The 16,794-nt window shown below is 41.0% G+C and overlaps 1 long non-coding RNA gene across 1 annotated transcript in view; it reads left to right on the forward strand.

Moving 5' to 3' along the window:
• LOC112457053 overlaps positions 1 to 15,928 on the forward strand; it is a 34,284-nt gene extending 18,356 nt beyond the window's left edge. The window contains exons 6-7 of the long non-coding RNA XR_003041049.1: positions 12,984 to 13,084; positions 15,561 to 15,928. This is a non-coding gene — a long non-coding RNA (uncharacterized LOC112457053). The remainder of the gene's footprint in view (positions 1 to 12,983; positions 13,085 to 15,560) is intronic.
• Positions 15,929 to 16,794: the final 866 nt, after the last annotated feature.

Genomic DNA, 16,794 nt, shown 5'->3' on the forward strand with positions numbered 1-16,794 from the left:
TCACAGCGACGGGGGACGCGACCGGGTTCCTCGGATTCTGGCGCCGTCGATCAGGCATTAACGGTCGGCTACCAATCGGGGATTGTCGGAATATCGCGTGTGATCCTGACGACGGAAACCTCTACATGAGGAACCGAAACTGCCGCCGAGTGTGAAGGATTGAAGGCTCCCAAATTGGCCGGGGTCTCAGATTTGATGATTTTCTGCTGAACCTTCCGCGTACCTTGCGACGCGTGGACGCGTGCGCGATAATAATAGTCGTCATTAATTCGCGACTATTATTAGATCGAAGTAATTACAAACTAGCTTCCGATCTTCTTATTGGCAACGGATGTCGAAATTAAAATTTTTTTCCTCGCATGTATATTTCCCTTCCAGTAAGCAAGAAGAAACATCAAGAAACATTTCAACTACATTGTATTAACGTTACAACGTTGTAATGTAGTTGAAATGTTTCTTGATGTTTCTTGTTTACTGGACTGTTTCATGTTGCATCCAGGTGTTTAGGTAGTTCTGGAATATGTTAGGATATTTAATGGCAAAGTGGCTGATGAGGTGTTAATTTTACTTCTTATGCTACTGTTTTCTCGCTGTATTTATAAATTTATTACAACATGAATTTATGAACATGTATAAAATTATTATATATGAATTATGAATCGACTAACCTACTTCATATAACGGTTTGAGTTGAGCGCAAGGAAGTATCTTTTCCGTTCATAATTATATCAATTCTACGAACGCGGCATATAGAATTGTTAAACGTCGGTGGGATAATTATAAATGATAACAACGTATTAAATTCCCTGTCTATTGTTCGTGATAAGAGGCACGATCTCGCGCGTAACAACTATATCGTTCGATCTGGGTAGCATCTGGAAAGAAACTGCGCGGTGTCTCGGAACATGCGCTTCACGCGAGCCGCAAAATTCCGAGAAAGTCGAGAAACGGCCGAGTTTTAGAAGAAAAACTCTAGAATTCTACGAGATTCGTTCCTACGTCTCTATTACACAGAAGACCTTATCTATATGCAGATTCCAGGCGGGTTTTGTCGCCCTCGGTAAAATTAAACTTGCTGCACTCTTTTTACGCGTGATCCCATCCGTGGTGGAGTATACGTCCACACGAAGAAACGATGTTAGGTTTGGTCCTGACCCCGCCCTGCGCCTCCAGCAGCCTCTAATTACCAAAAATTTTACGAGCCGCGCTACGAGTTCTGTCATTTGTTTGCTCAAGCACACCGGAAGTTCGAGCTAATTGATTATCTGCTAATTTGTAACGTTGTCTGCTTAGAAGATACCGATGCATAGAAATCGGTCCCGGTGCCATCTTCTCTCCTTTCCATATCGACTTGTTAAATGTCAAATGATGATTATTAGATGTGACAATAACGTTGAACGTATCAATCTGTATTATCATTATTTATTTTATACATTTATTTAAATATTTTTATGTAATAAACTAATTTTATCTTTTTGAAATTTTGCCTTATATTTTGATCACAACGCAAATGTAAATAGCGTGCAATGTTTTATCAATTGATGGAATTTATACGGGGAAGAACTTTTGTACGTCGCGATCCGGACAATGCATACGCGTGTTTTCAAACGCTCGACACGCGATCAATGATTGTGGCTAGGTATAGGCCAGGTGAATATACAGCTGTTCCGTCCATGAATTTCTAATGCCTCAAAAATCGCGGCTTACTCGTATGAATAATAAACGGCCATGCGAAGCGTTCATGTACAAGAGGATCGATTTACTTTTTCTCATCAATTTTCGAAGTTTGATAACTAAATGCACAATAAATATTAATGAGTAATCACTCATTGATTTATTATAATTTAATAGTAAATAAAAAACGATGCTCTATTACGTACATCTTAAAAGGAATTATTTAAAACAATAAAATTATGACAAATGCCGTTAGTTTGTGTAAACATAAGGCTTTTTTACCAGGTGTGAAACTATAAATACATTGTCTTTTATTCATATGAAAGTAGAAGCGAGTGATGTTTACCCTTGTCTCATTAGCGGATTGGATAATTGTATAAAACTCGATCTGATAGGGACGATGTAATTTAAGGTCGTTGACTGCGCATTTCTACAGGGCGTGTTACAGTTCTACGATGAGATTTGTCTGTCGTTATATTATTTTTACCTCTGTGTTGATTCAATCATAGGAAGGGGAAAAATATGCTGTTTAGATTCAGATAAAATTGCAGCTTTAGGAGGCGTGATTGAACGTCGTTAACGATTAAATAATCATTACTCTTGAAGTATTAATCATTCAGCGCTAGATACTTAAATGCATTAAGCGCTATTGAATATACATTAAATGTTAATATTCCTTTTTCAAGGATATTATATGAGGAAAATTTTCTTAATTATGTACTAGTATTATAGGACTTTTGTGGACTTTTCTTCTTTTGCTCCTTTCCTTCTTGCTCGAAGAAAGTGACTCCGTGTAGCAATTCGAGAATGCGATAGAATCTTAAGAAAGCAATTTCAAATATGTATTAAAAAGATCAATGACTAGAAAATGTAGTTGACTATAATACTGAAAAAAACTGACATATCAGAAGAATAATTTGGGCAAAGCAAAGAGGCTGTATACTCTTAAGATACTTTAAGCTCAACTCACTGGCAAGTAAACGTTACGAATTCTTTGAAATTCTTGAAGAGCAAAACAGGACCTACCAGGAAGTTGGTCGCGAAACGCGTTGTGTCTCACTGAAATTTACTCGACACGGTACGAGCCGCTAATTATTAGTCGCAAATCTTTCCGTCAGTAAAAGTAACATTTTTTCCTAGCTTTTTTGAAAATGCATTCCGTAAACTTGTCTTTGGCAATGTACAACTTCAAAGAGACATTTCTTTTTGCATTTATTTTTCTATTTTTCTCTATCGCTTCTTTATTGCTGCACTTTTCTCGTTATACAGTTGTTGAACATCCGTGTACAAATTACAAATAAGTCATTTACATAAAAAAATATTTCTAGACTCGCGTATGATATTGCCTTCGCCCTCGCCTTATTACAACTTTTTTTTTTTTATAGTATAATATTTTCTTTTATAACTTAATTCTATGTTTATGTTATTGATAAAGATTATTGGCAAGCATTTATATATTGATTAAGAAATTATGCATTCACGCAACTTTATTGAAAGCTGGTTTGAACTGAGCGGCAAAGCGATATCGTTATTGCATATCCATACGATTATTACGTCTTATATGCATCTTACGTGTTATCTATGCAAATCATCAATGATACAACATGTTATTACTATCTGGTTATGTGTGTAATTTGCTCATTATTGGTTACCTAACAGTTTGCTACTTTCACCGTACCGTATGGTGCTCTATCGGACACTTTGGTCTAAACAAAATGGAGCGTTGTTCCTGTTGTCAAACGACGCAAGCAATCGCGTCGTTAAAAGAATGTAACATCGCATGATGCATAAAACGAAGATAGTTTTCAAGAACGCCGTCTCGAAATCGCCGGCTTGCGGGGTCAGAAGCAGCCGCGGCCGCATTTCGCCGCGGATCGCAGGGACTTGGCGCTCCGCGTTGACCCACTCTACGCGGGTCCGAACTGTAATAACACGGCAGCACGAAACAAACCGACGAATTAGTACTATCGGGTTCTGCGAAAGCGGTCGACAGACGGACGTTACCAGAACGAACGAAGGAACAAACGGACAGACAGCTAGCGCGAGGGCCAAGCGAGCCGTGCGGAGCGAGGAAGAGAGAGAGAGAGAGAGATACCGTGGGGAGCGCGAGACCTGGAAAGGGCCTGGTCTCGTGCAATTACGGGGCCCCGGCAACCCCGACATTATCCCCAATTATCCGCGTGCGTTTTGAGGCTAGGTTTTCGGGCCCCCTCGGGGGCCAGAATCCGCGCGAGAGCCACCGCGAGGCATCGCGACCCAAACGTCCGCACAGGCCTCGGAGATACGGAGCACGGAATGAAGGGGTGGAGGAGGAGGAGATGCAGAAGGAGACTGGAGCACCGGCGATCCATTATGTGGCGTCTGCCGTCAGACGCGGATCGATTTCACCGTTTTGGCGCGGTGTCTGGTCTGCACGACGTCTCTTCCTACGACCGCAAAAGCCACGCGATCGGAACGGTCGCATACTTTGCGGCGACCGTCGCGGAGAGTGTCAAAATTTCGACGGTTGTGTGACTTTGAAGTATTCGAATTTCGAATTAACATCTTGAGTCTGAAAGAGAATGTCAGTTTCCTTACGGAAAAATATTTCATAAATATTTAAGTAATAGTCTTAAGAATAGTCACCGGGTCAAACTTTTTATGTGTAAACCCTTCTTAAACAAACCGATTTTGAATTACATTGGTCTACTAACTATTTAATGAAACTTTTATATACTCTTTTATTTTTGTTTTTATATTTTATATTCTTACGAAGATTTTTCCGTCTGAGAAAAAAGAATAAATCTGTAAAATTGAATTTGACTAATATTATACCAAAGAACAGAGATGGTCAGGAAAATATTCCATTCGATCATACACTAAATCGAAATAGTAGCGATCTATTGCGTGGCGTCTGGCATCAGCTCCGAATCGATACCGATGATTCGAACCTGCGTACCTTTTAACCGCAAGGCATGCGACCGATTCGCCGCGAAGAGCTGATGCAGAGCTATTCTGACGACCGCACGTCAAATGCCTCCGGTGTAATCGTGAGCGGAAGGACGAGTGGAGGAAGGTCGAATAGACGATTATAGCTGCTGGGTGAAAACCGTTACAGATCTACCGAGAGTGGCTTTGAGATGCAGTTAATGTAGCATGTCGATTATGAGATCTTTTTTTTTTATTCAAAGCTTTGTTGAACATAACGTGGAAAGATAAATGGGACAACGATGCTCTCGAAATGGTGATAATGGACCAAGATAAGCAGAACTTGCCGATTGAAATTTATCGCAATATCCTAACGGGAACGCCATAAAGTGCGATCAAGTATGCCTTGGAGACGACGAAGGTAACAGGACTAACAAAGAAGAGACGGGTAAACGATGACGAATACCGGAGGTGGAAGCGGATGGCTATAAATGCATTTTTGTGGTCGTGCGCTCTTTTTTTAGAGCCTAGACGCGGTGTTTACATCGGGAAAACTTCGCCGTGGCATGAAGTCTCGCTTCGACGACGCCGAAGGATGAGATAGAGGAGATAGAGTGAAAGAAAGCATTCCACGTAAACCGTTATGATGGCGCGGCGTTAATAGAGAATTGTTTATCACACATATTTTTCGCACCGTTATCTTCTCACGAATATATTCATATAATTACTGTATGCCTATAAATACGTGAAGTAACCGGAAGCTGATCAAGAAAAATTATAATATCTAAATATGATATCTAAAGAATGATTAAACGGTAGTGATAGTCAACGTCAACTAGTTATTGACTTGAGAAATAATTATATACTGATTTATGAGATCTCATCTGGATATTACAATTTTATGAAATACATTTTTTAATCCACTTGCTATCCAACGGAAAGAAATTCAAGCGTGATTTTATCACTGAATATGATATTAACACAGTTTATGTAAACAGTTTGGGCCTCAAGACTCTGATATAAATTTTATACGTAACTACCTCTCATGCATAAATCATAACAACAAAAAGGCGGCCTACGCGAATCTTTCATTTGCGCGTAATTAAGTATGACCGATGCGCGCGGGATACCTGGTATTAGCTGACTCGTCTGAGCGAAAACGAAACCGAATAACACATTCGTATAAGTGCGGCGGTTAGCCCCGGTCAACTATAACCACCGTATAGCTTACCGTGTTCCGACAGAAACTTCCTAGGCGCCTGAGGAGGGTGTAACTCACCGCGCGGTACCTCGTAAGCTTTCGTCGATCGGCGGAGGTGATCTAAGCCGCTCAATCATGGAAGGGCAAGGCCGGGGGTGAGCCATGAAAATAGCGCACCTTAGAGGACTCTGGGCGAGTTCCACGGAACGGTTGGCGTGCCACGGGAGATTTACAGTCTCCGCACCGGAAAAGGTACCGAGAGGGCGGCCAGTGAAAGAATGGTTTCCGGTGGCGGTAGCTCATAACCCAGGCGCCTTGTATACATCCACTACGACCGATATACGCATGCCGGTAGACACGGTTGGATACGTGCTCGCATGCTATAGGGACTTGTATCTAAAGCAGATTCCTCGCTGTATGTCTGCATATATCAGAGCGCATCGCGTACGGCGAGAGACTCTTTGAGGGAATGTGCATCAACGTAGTTCTCGTTCGAAGGGAGAGACTTCTCCAAGCATTTCCATCCGTCGGAAGTTGCCGGTTCCGTAGTTAACACCACGCGATTCTTGCTGCGTATACGCTCTCGCTCTGCCGACGGCTTACGCCGCGTTATTTCAGTCGCCTGGGAAGTGTTCGTGAGAAGATACAGTGAAGAATTGTCAGAGTGTGTTGCCGGTTGCGAGGCAAATGTATGAAGCCATAATTTTTAATAGCTATGCATCACCGTAATTACGGTTAAATTGGGCGAATACCACCACTTTACAAACTTGTAATTTTTGTTGTAAATTCCGTATTACCTCGAAATATTCCGGAATAGCATTTCTCTGAGAAAGTAAAGCTCACTTGCGCTTTGTTCTATCTGTATATTTTCCACTTGCCCTTGTCGCACCAACCCTTCGACACAGTACGCGGAATGCCAACCGAACCCCGAGCAACTATAAGATTATAACGCGCAACGGCGGCATGAGCATTGTTACTCATTTCGCGAAGCGTACAGTCTGTTTACGCCGGCGATTACACGCGAGGCTAGGAGTTAAAGTGTTAAAGGGTTTCCAGCTTTTGTTCGTTCCGCGTTCGGGCGTGAACCACGTGTCGGTTACGGTCGAGCCTGGCTATTTCTCCGCGGACGATCCCTTCAATCAGGAATTACATACAGCACGCATGCCCGCGTGCCCGCCGCCGCCGCCGCTGCACATGCACGGCCGTGCGGCTTACAACTCGCGGCTTACACCTTTCGAGCACAATTTTCATAATGATATGCGAGAGCAAGAGAGGTCGAGTCGCGCGCAGCCTGCTGCATGGCTCCACCTGACATACAGAGCGGACCACGCGGCAGATGACCACCGGTCTCCGACATTATATACGCCTCCGAAACCAATATTCTCCTGGGATAATGAGCGTCCCGGTAGACGAACCGCCTACCACCATGTCAACCGCGCGCACAACATTGACATTGTACACCATTCTTGGCGATGTTACCAAAAATCGAGCGACGTGATGGTTAAAAGAGGGAAGAAAGAGCCCCGACATAGCAAGGTGCAACGAACTTCGCCGGCCGGTCAAATTGCTACCTTCTTCAGCACACCCTCCTTATTGCGGTTCTAGTTCCGTCGTGGAAAATCACTTTGAGGCAGTTTGCGACGGAATTGGATTTAAGGAGCGACAACTATGAGATTGGATGAACGTACGACGAGCGATGCACTCGCGTGGTTAGAGAGAAAACGGTTTAGAAATTTAATATTAAACTTTTATTCGTGCGTATTTGACACATGGCGATTTGCTTTTTAAAATTTGCAGATAACATAAACCTTCCCTAGCTATTTTTAAGTTGCTACACTTTATTTAAACTTTATTATTAATATTAAAGTAATTTTATGATTCTGAAGCATTAAAAATGAAAAGAAAATATTGACTTTTTAATGCGAGACTACTCTCAATTAGAAAAGTTGAAATATTCTACAACGGATGTGTCTAATAACTGTTCAAATAATTTTCGGTATTCTGTTGCATACAATGTCTTGGCATTATTACCCGTTACCAGATTAAAAAGGAAGATGCCCCGTATCAGCTCGTAATAAGATAGCGTGTTTACGCGTTGCGGACGAAATATCAGATTATCGATTTTTCTCCGTCCGCTGCGAAACTAGCGGCCTTGATCGCTCTCCACGTAGGAAGTTCATGACCGTGATCCAGGAAGATTGCATCCGAGTCCGCGGGCGGACTCGGCCGGAATACAGTGAGATTCTCACGCGAGTTTCCGCGTGCAGGCGTACCGCGCGCGTTCCTCGCATCACGAGCTCTCCGGCCGTCGTTTCTTGCCCTGCGCGTGCAGCTTTCGAAATATCGTGGCGCTCCGCTCTACGGTTCGGTGCCTATCAATCACTTGACGCATGGTCCGACAATAAGACTCCTCGAAAGGGAGAGCTATTATCCTGCCAGACTCTGGTGATGCACGACCTCCGGGCCCCGACGCTGGACCTCAAGTCCTCCCGCCGAACGACTGTGAGCCGCACGAAAATTTCACAACGTTTTGCGAAATGGCGGGAACGAAACTTCGATGCGAACGCAACGTAATTGAATTTCACGTATTGTGTTTTACGTGTTAATCCTGACCACCAGCTGAACGCCAGCGAATAATATAATTTTATTGTACATGTAATTTTAAAGGAATTTTTTTCATAAAGATTTAATTTAAAGAATTAATTAAAGAATTTAAAAAATCTGTAATGCCTTAAAAAAATCTGCAGGAGATACACGATGCCTTTTACTATGTAAATATTGTATATAGTCGTGCATATATTCTACATCTTTGAAAAATTCCTTTGAGTCGTTTGATTACAAAATCGATATTACAAAGTACATCGTAAACGTCTCTTTAAAATGGATGGAGTAATATCAGTAAGAAGTACATGTTGGAGTTGGAGGGAAGAGAATTATGATAGGCTCTCAGGAAGCCTCACGTTCGTATTAAATCTCAGGCCAAGTACGACGGCATAATGAAAAATCCGACAGTAGACATAAGTCAGGGCCGTCGCGAGGAAGAGCGATCGGGCTTGTTCTCCTCGTGAATATTCATCGATCTCTGCCGCGTCGTACAATGGTAGTGCTGAGAGCGGCGAGGAAAGAACGAGATTCCGCACTATTAGTGCGGAAAGAACGTCCGCAACGATAAGATATTCTCCGTTAGTATAACATGTCCCGATCCCTGTAGAACATGTTATAGAATCTACGCCGATTAACTTTTTGTATATTTCTTCACATAAATAGTAATCTTCACTACTATATTATTTAGATTTTCAGCAATCGCCTTCCGCGTATTAAAATTACAATAACTATAAATTTCTGAATATTTAAAATAATCAACTATCATGTGCAATTCACACTGCCTTTTACTCCATTAAGTTTACACACTCAACATAAATATTTTATTATTTTTAATATACGTTTAAATATTATTAAAGGATCAACTACTTTAATTTGAATGTCTCAAACCTTAATAAAAAACGGTGATACGTTTTCTGGAACAACAGCTTTTTGAAATTTCTCAAGTCCTCGAAGCAACAGCGGGATTCGATGCAATTCTTGCAGAAGAATCGCGTGACAGGCTAGCGTCCGCGTATCCTCGAGGGAGGAAAACTCGTCACACGTGTGTTGATGTATATATGTAGCCGAAGGCGCATACACGTGCGAAGACGATCTATCGTTGCGTACGGGAACGCATGCTATACGTACTCGCCGACGGCGCGAATCGTCACGAATGCAAGTACAACGAAGGCTAGAACCAACCGCGGGGAATTCACGAATCACGCGACACACGTCGTTCTCGAGGTTAACTTCCTCCCATGCCCACGTTCATTTTATTAATCCCATCAAAAATTCGTAGAACTCGCCGCATCGTGGAATTGCTTGCCAATTATTCACCATCGTGGCACTTTATCGCGTTCTTTGTAGAAGCACTGCATGTACATACGCGGTTCATCCGCACAATTAAATACACAAAATGCATCTTTAATTTTTTATCAAATTTTATCCTAATTAAATTTTAATTAAATATAAATCCGAATTTCAACAATTTTGCACTAAAGATATGAATTCCGATACTACGTGGATCAAAGAATAGAAATGTCAAATCAGATATATCACGCTTGTGCATCGTATATACGTAAGAAAGACAACGAGCTTCATCGAGAAAGAGTGATTAAAAGGACCGTATACATCGGACGGTTTTATTGAGCTTCTCCTTCATTCTTACAGATTTATTCGCGGGATATAGTTTTCTTCGAAATGACATGCAAATGCAATAGGCATCCAAGGCGAGTCTGGGTTTTTCAGGGCGTAACCCTTAGAAATTCTGGTCGGTTGGTTGGTCGATGCAGAACGTCGAGGGCGGTGCATCTGTCAGCGGAAGATTTATATCCTGAGGCCGAGGTTGCTTCTACCCATTCCCCATACTCGGTCGTGCTGGGCACGCCGGCAAAAAGCAAAGCTTTATTTCGGAATTCGCGAATCGGCGACGCCTTCGAAAAAATCATTTCTTACATCACGCAAACGGATTAGAATGTTCCAATTTGATTTACGCGTATCGTTATATATAATTACCTAAGCCCAATATCAGTTAAATGAAGCTAAAAATATGAATCGAATAAAGTCATATTTGTGCAAAACATTTGCAGGAGAATGTTTTCAGCGATTAAACGGAAATCTATAAGAACGCCTATTAACAAATTGGACGGCGGCCTTTGTTCATTAGCGATCCCAGGAAAGTAATCAACTAGCACTTAATTAATTATATATTTACGGCTATCGTTTTACGGCACGCGAAACATGACGCTCGTATGTTACTTTGTGGATCACGATAAAGATTCAAATCTAGCTATCGTGCTGTAGAATTAAATATGGTTTACCAATATTAATACATAATTCTTATGCCAAAGAGTAAATAAGATGATAAAATACGAAAATTCGTACCTTAATTGTATAGATATCGAATGAATTATATTAATCTATTCTTATTGAAATAAGCGTTTCATACATTATATAAGTTGACCTTAGTTAACTTAAGGTAAAATAGAATGAATAAGCTCAATACTCAATGAAAAATATGCAATTAAAGAACTCGCGCGCAATATTCACAGGAAATAATAATTGTGATTTTGAGGAGCAGTTGAAATCCAATGATCCCGCGCTGATCCTTTCTACGGTACAAACACCAGGCATTAACGTTACCACGGCGTGTGTTTCAAAATGGAGGATTCCGGCTCGGCGAGAAAACGATGCGATGCGCGGCGCGATTATAACTCGGCCGCGAGGGCCGTCGGGTCTATCAAAACCCGCTCGGCCATACATCAATGCCACCTATACGTATAATTTCGATGTCGACTGACTCTTGGTTTTATTTGCCACGCGTAAAAGCGAAGGCGTACGCGCCGCAATGCGAGATTTGATGTTAGGTAGACGCAGCGCACTTTGTTTCATTCTTTTACACGCTGATCCAGTCCTTTCGAGACGCTGCTGCACGCGGCGAGCTGATGGAATAGGCATGTGAAAAGAAGGCATTTTGTAACTCGTTATTATTGTTCACTATATCAACATATACTGCTCGTATATAAAGTATGAAGAAAAAGGAAACATAATAATCATTTATTATCTGTCTAAGTCTAAGTTACCTAAGGTCAACTTATGATTACATGTGAGAAACATGATTGTATTTACGTCTCATAGTACATTTTATAGTATTTTACCGTTTACATTACATGGTACAATTTGCATATAGACATCGTGATTTGTCGTGTCATTACATGTTTTATTTGCAGTTCAATGACCATTATTATATAGTTTAACTAACTGGAGACTAAACACGAAAAATACATAGCGCTTGATCGAAGAAGACACAGAATTATTGACAGTTAAATGATACGGTATTTATTCGAAAGTAATAAATGTCACATTGTGGTTTAATGGCCGTGTAATTTTGATCACTTAACTGGCGTCTCGCTACGAATTATAAAGATATAAGCAGCGCGGTCAATTGGTGCTTCTTTTTGCTATGATTTTTATTTGCGCGTTGAAATACGGTTCATTAATCTCTTGTCACTTTTACTTTTAGTAACATGAAATTTATACGACTATATGTATATATTTAATATTTTGAACAAGTGTTGCAATTTCTTTGCGCGAGTCTCTTATAGATTTTTAAGCAAGCTTCCATCAATTCTTTATGTTGCCGTTGTGACTACGTTCGTAGAATATGCGTACATTTAACAATATTCTTCTCCGCCATTTTGTTAGATCTCGGAGGACCAGGTCGCGGGCGAGGCAGCCCATACACCACGCGTTCTTCTTGCGCCGAGATCGGTAATAACCCAATAAATCAGGGTACCCCAGCCGGTGCAATTACGTTCTGTGGCTGAACCCGACTCGCAGAACCCAACCCCTCTCGTAAATATTGCCCTCTGCGTACCGACGCAGCATCCACGCCGGGGTCCACCGCCGTTTCTTCCTCTCTCGGTTTCCATTTCTTTTTTTACTGCGGTCTCACGACTCCGCCGCAACGCAGGGGATCTTTCTCGTGCGCATCATGCCAGGGTTGTCGACGATACTTGTGCCTCATCCCCCTCGCGAGCATCTCGCTCGTGTTCTTTTATTACCGCCCGCCGTTCTCTTCCCGCACACCGACACCATAGCGCAACCATGGGAACCGTCGTGGCACGAAGTGTTCGAATCCTTTTTGGGGGGTTTAATTGCCACTGTGCGATCTGTTAATTCGCGAGTGTCAGCTTGAGAAAGCGAGCTGAGAAGCGAGAGGGAGGATTTATTTCTCCACTGTCGACGTGAAGATTCTAAGGGAACGTGTGTTCGCGAAAATATGGGGGTCGAAATGCGATGGACAAGAATGCGTTTGGGCCCCGTGAGAGAGCCATAGAAAAGCAAGATAGGGAGAGGACTGATTGTGAGATGCTTCTATTGTAAAGTACATTAAACGAAATGAAATCGATATATTTAACAAATTGACAGCCTAAGATATAATTAATAATTAATTATGTATGAATAATAAATAAGGTATCTATTTATAATATTTTCTTAATATTACATTGAAAAAAGACTACTCTGGTTTGAATATTTTATATCCATCTTTCGCTTGTTTCTAACAATGGGTTTGTCAGATGCAGCGCTGATCAACATTTGCACGATTATCTTTTAGGGTGGCGAGGAAGAACTACGAGAAGGGCCTATCCGTGGCGTTTTCCGAAAATTGTCGCTAGCATGCGATGCCATGCCCGCTTCACACATGGCATGCGACAGGTATACCATCACAGGAACGCAATTCTATCAATTTCGTCATTCTCGAAAAGGGGCAAGAGATGCGCGTTCGTTACTTTTTGACAGCTGGCCCGCACCATTACGCTAATAATACATCATCGTCGCGCAACGATTGGCAACGATCCGTTTGTTATTCATGGCGAGGCATTAAGTAGGAAAGCGTAAAATGACACAAGGCAAATTACAATCGTTTGGTGACTGAAATTTGTACGAAGAAAAAGAACGGTCAGCTAAATGACTACGTTTACACGGCGGCTTGTAATCGGTTTAGTAACTACCGTATACTCCAATATACCAAATACCGTATCCGATCCAAAATTTTTCTTTTTTTGATTATAATGATCATTTAAATATGAACCTATTTTGATACTTTAAACATTTGAAACAATCTTTGATATATATTGTATACTAAAAGTTGTAGTTTAAATATCGAAAAATCTCATATTTATAAATGATCATTTATGATCAAAAGAAGAAAAATCTTGAATCGGATAGTATTGTATTAAACGGTAGTTATTAAACCGGATTACAAGCCGCCATGTAAACGTAGTCAGTGTCACGAATAATGCATCCGAAACGGCTTTAGTAATGCCCGTATTGTCTGTCAATTATAAATAAGTACATATGACATACGATATAAATAACAAGACAGTCTCAGCTTGCAGTGCATCGTTAAATCGACACTGGGACGTAAGACTTAACCCTTTAACTTATACAGGAATTAGCTGCTTTACTAACTACGCTTATGCTAAGACGACAGATTCTTCTTAGTTAATATCATGCAAACGATATGCAATAAAAACGCTTGACGGAACAAAAGTGACATTGTCGTTTCGATGACAATCGCTCTCGACCATTGTTTTTGGCTTAAGGATGCCTTCGTAATATTTCTAAAAATTTATTGTACTAATCATGAGATTCTAATATTTATTTGCTAATTTAAATTGAAGTGTTAGGCTACTTGTGCGTTCCGTTTATTTTGTGTACATCTTGCTGCTATCATTGTCTGCAATTAATATTAATCTCTTTTGCTACGAATAGAGTATACATATATTATTTTATCGTTTTGAATAGCACTGAGAAACTCGAATAGCAATGATGCCTTTCTAGAGCGATTTAGTTCGCCATCGGCATTTTGACATTAGGCGATAAATCTCGAGTCGAGTTGGCTTTAGAAGTTGCCCTCGCGCCGTGTTAGAAAAGAAGAAAGTAGAATGCGAAAACGAGAGAATGCGCGCTGCCAATAGATTTACGAGGCCATCCGTCTTCGTAGTACGCACTTGATGCTCACGCTCGCGATAAAAGCGCAGCTCATCTACGCTCGTATGTACATGTGCGTTTGTGCGCACGGCACGTATACATATGTACGTACGATTCTAGAGGAACGGTTCGTTATTATAACCCACGAGGCGTAATTGTTTCCAAGGAACCGACATGGAGAAGACCTTGCCTGAGAACCCAGAGGTATTAGCCAGTCTTTCTACAGGACGTTTCAGCAATAGTGCCACTAGTCACGATCACTTTGCTTGAATTCTAGTAGCATGAAAGAATAGGATTTGCATCGGTATTACGATTGTAAAGTGTCCGTATTATAAGAAGGACTTGCTGTGAAAGAAGCATAATTATAAAATATATACTTTTATATAAATAAAACTGAAAGTTATTGATCCAATTCGTATTTATTATAGCTACCTTTATTTTTATTAAACTTAAGCTCGAGCTTAATTTCTGAAATCTTGAGGGATCGGAAACGCAATAAGAAAGTTGTGGCATTAAAATGATTGATTAATTGACTATTTAAACTCATTCATCATTTAGCGCTTGTTTAACTTATCAAAATGTACAGGAAAGTACGTTAACGAGCTATAATTTAAATTCGACGAAGTTGTAGCGATAGCATAATTCTAGATAAACGTGTGATGGCAAGTACTGTATTAACATAACAGTGATAACGCAGTGGCACGTGAGTCTTAGCAGGATTTTGTTAAATTTAAATTTGGAAAGTTGCAAAATTTGCGATGGTTTTGACGGTACCGATATCGGTGAGAGACCTTGCTCGAAAATGTCGTGATATTAGTTGGCTTCCGCGGGAAGCCCGAATGATAGTGCCGCTAGTCACGACTACCTCGGTCGATTGTAATCTAGCGAGCGCGAAGGAAGCCCGCGGTTGTATTTTTATCAGTGATCATGCAAAGTTGCCTTTTTTACAAGCATGCAGCGGCGGAAACCCGCGGCGGCTTATCGATGTCACGACTTCATTCGAACTCCATGTAAAGGTAATAACGCCGAAAATAATCGAATAAAATGGGCGACCTGTGAATTGCGATTAAATTAGAAACACGCCAAGCGAACGACAATGCTGACATATCTGATCGAATTTGCTGCCTGCTGAGAATGACGCGATAAATTACGAAACTCGAGACATAAATCAGTCGCGATTAATTTTATTTGTTTCCAGATTTGTCCCGCGCGAGGAAGACTAAAAGGATCTGTAACAAGTCTTGTTAAGACGACCGCAGCTAGAAGATTATTCTCGGAAGAGCTTTTTGCAAAAGTGACGGCTGCATAATTAATCGAATAATATGCAAATTTCTCCTCTATATAATAAGTGTCGGACTATTAATCAAATTCCGGATTACCAGTTTCCATCGCAAAATGATGAAGAAAAACGCGAATAATTACAGGATTATTAATTGCATAATGTTACGCACTCGAAAAGCATATTAATATTCCGAGCTTATGCCATCATGCGATTAATGACTCTAATAGGCAGAACAAATATTAATAAAATAATGTAGGGGTAGCTTCGCACCTCAAGATTTTAAATTATCTTAACGTAACACAAAGTCAGTCATGAAACTGTTCAGCTTTATCTTCGTTGTTTATTGACAGTTTCAGAAACTGTCATTTTTCTTTCTGGCGCAGACTGCATCTCTGCAAATGTAATCTTTTAACGTCTCAAGGTGTGCGGGATAAGCGCAAATCCATAACCGTTTATTTACGCGCAAAATTTTTGCGCATTTCGCAATGTTCTCGCGTGTTACATGAAAATAGCGGAGATACGTGCGTCAGCGGGGAGGAAAAAAAATGATTTTTTAGAGCGCGAACCCGGAATGGCGCCGGCGGTCCGGTTTAATCTCGACACGCCCATTACACACGGCGTACATATTACATCACGATCGCACTCGATAGCAAGCGTATCTATACGAGCCCTATCCCCCCATGCCTACCTATACGATACGTGTAAGCCGCAATTAAAATTCAAGAAAAATTCTCGGAAACCTGTTTCAAGACCGAGCGAAATATTTCGCTGCGGGGTGGTCACGCAGGAACGCCGGTCACGGATGATCTTGTTTAATTGCCTTAACTCTTAGATGCTCCCCTCGAAATTTTTGTCGTCCGTCATGTCCGATGTTTTCTACCGTCCGTCACGATGATCAATTATTCCGCGCAAGATTTGAATATTTTTTGACACCTTTTTGGTGCCTTGATAAAAGTAGATTCTTGACCAAAACAACTTTAATTACTTGCAAGGTATGTACCTGTTATTTTTACCTCTCACTGCAAATCCAAGGGTGTTATTTTAGCTGAAGCTCTTTTTTTACACATTTCTTGCCGTTTTAAATCATGTTATTTAACACGATTGAACGTATTAACTTTTAATTTAATACGATTAAACGTGTTAAATGACG

Source organism: Temnothorax curvispinosus, unplaced genomic scaffold (genome assembly GCF_003070985.1).
Source record: "Temnothorax curvispinosus isolate PA1 unplaced genomic scaffold, ASM307098v1 QBEX01007450.1, whole genome shotgun sequence".
NCBI lineage: Eukaryota > Metazoa > Arthropoda > Insecta > Hymenoptera > Formicidae > Temnothorax > Temnothorax curvispinosus.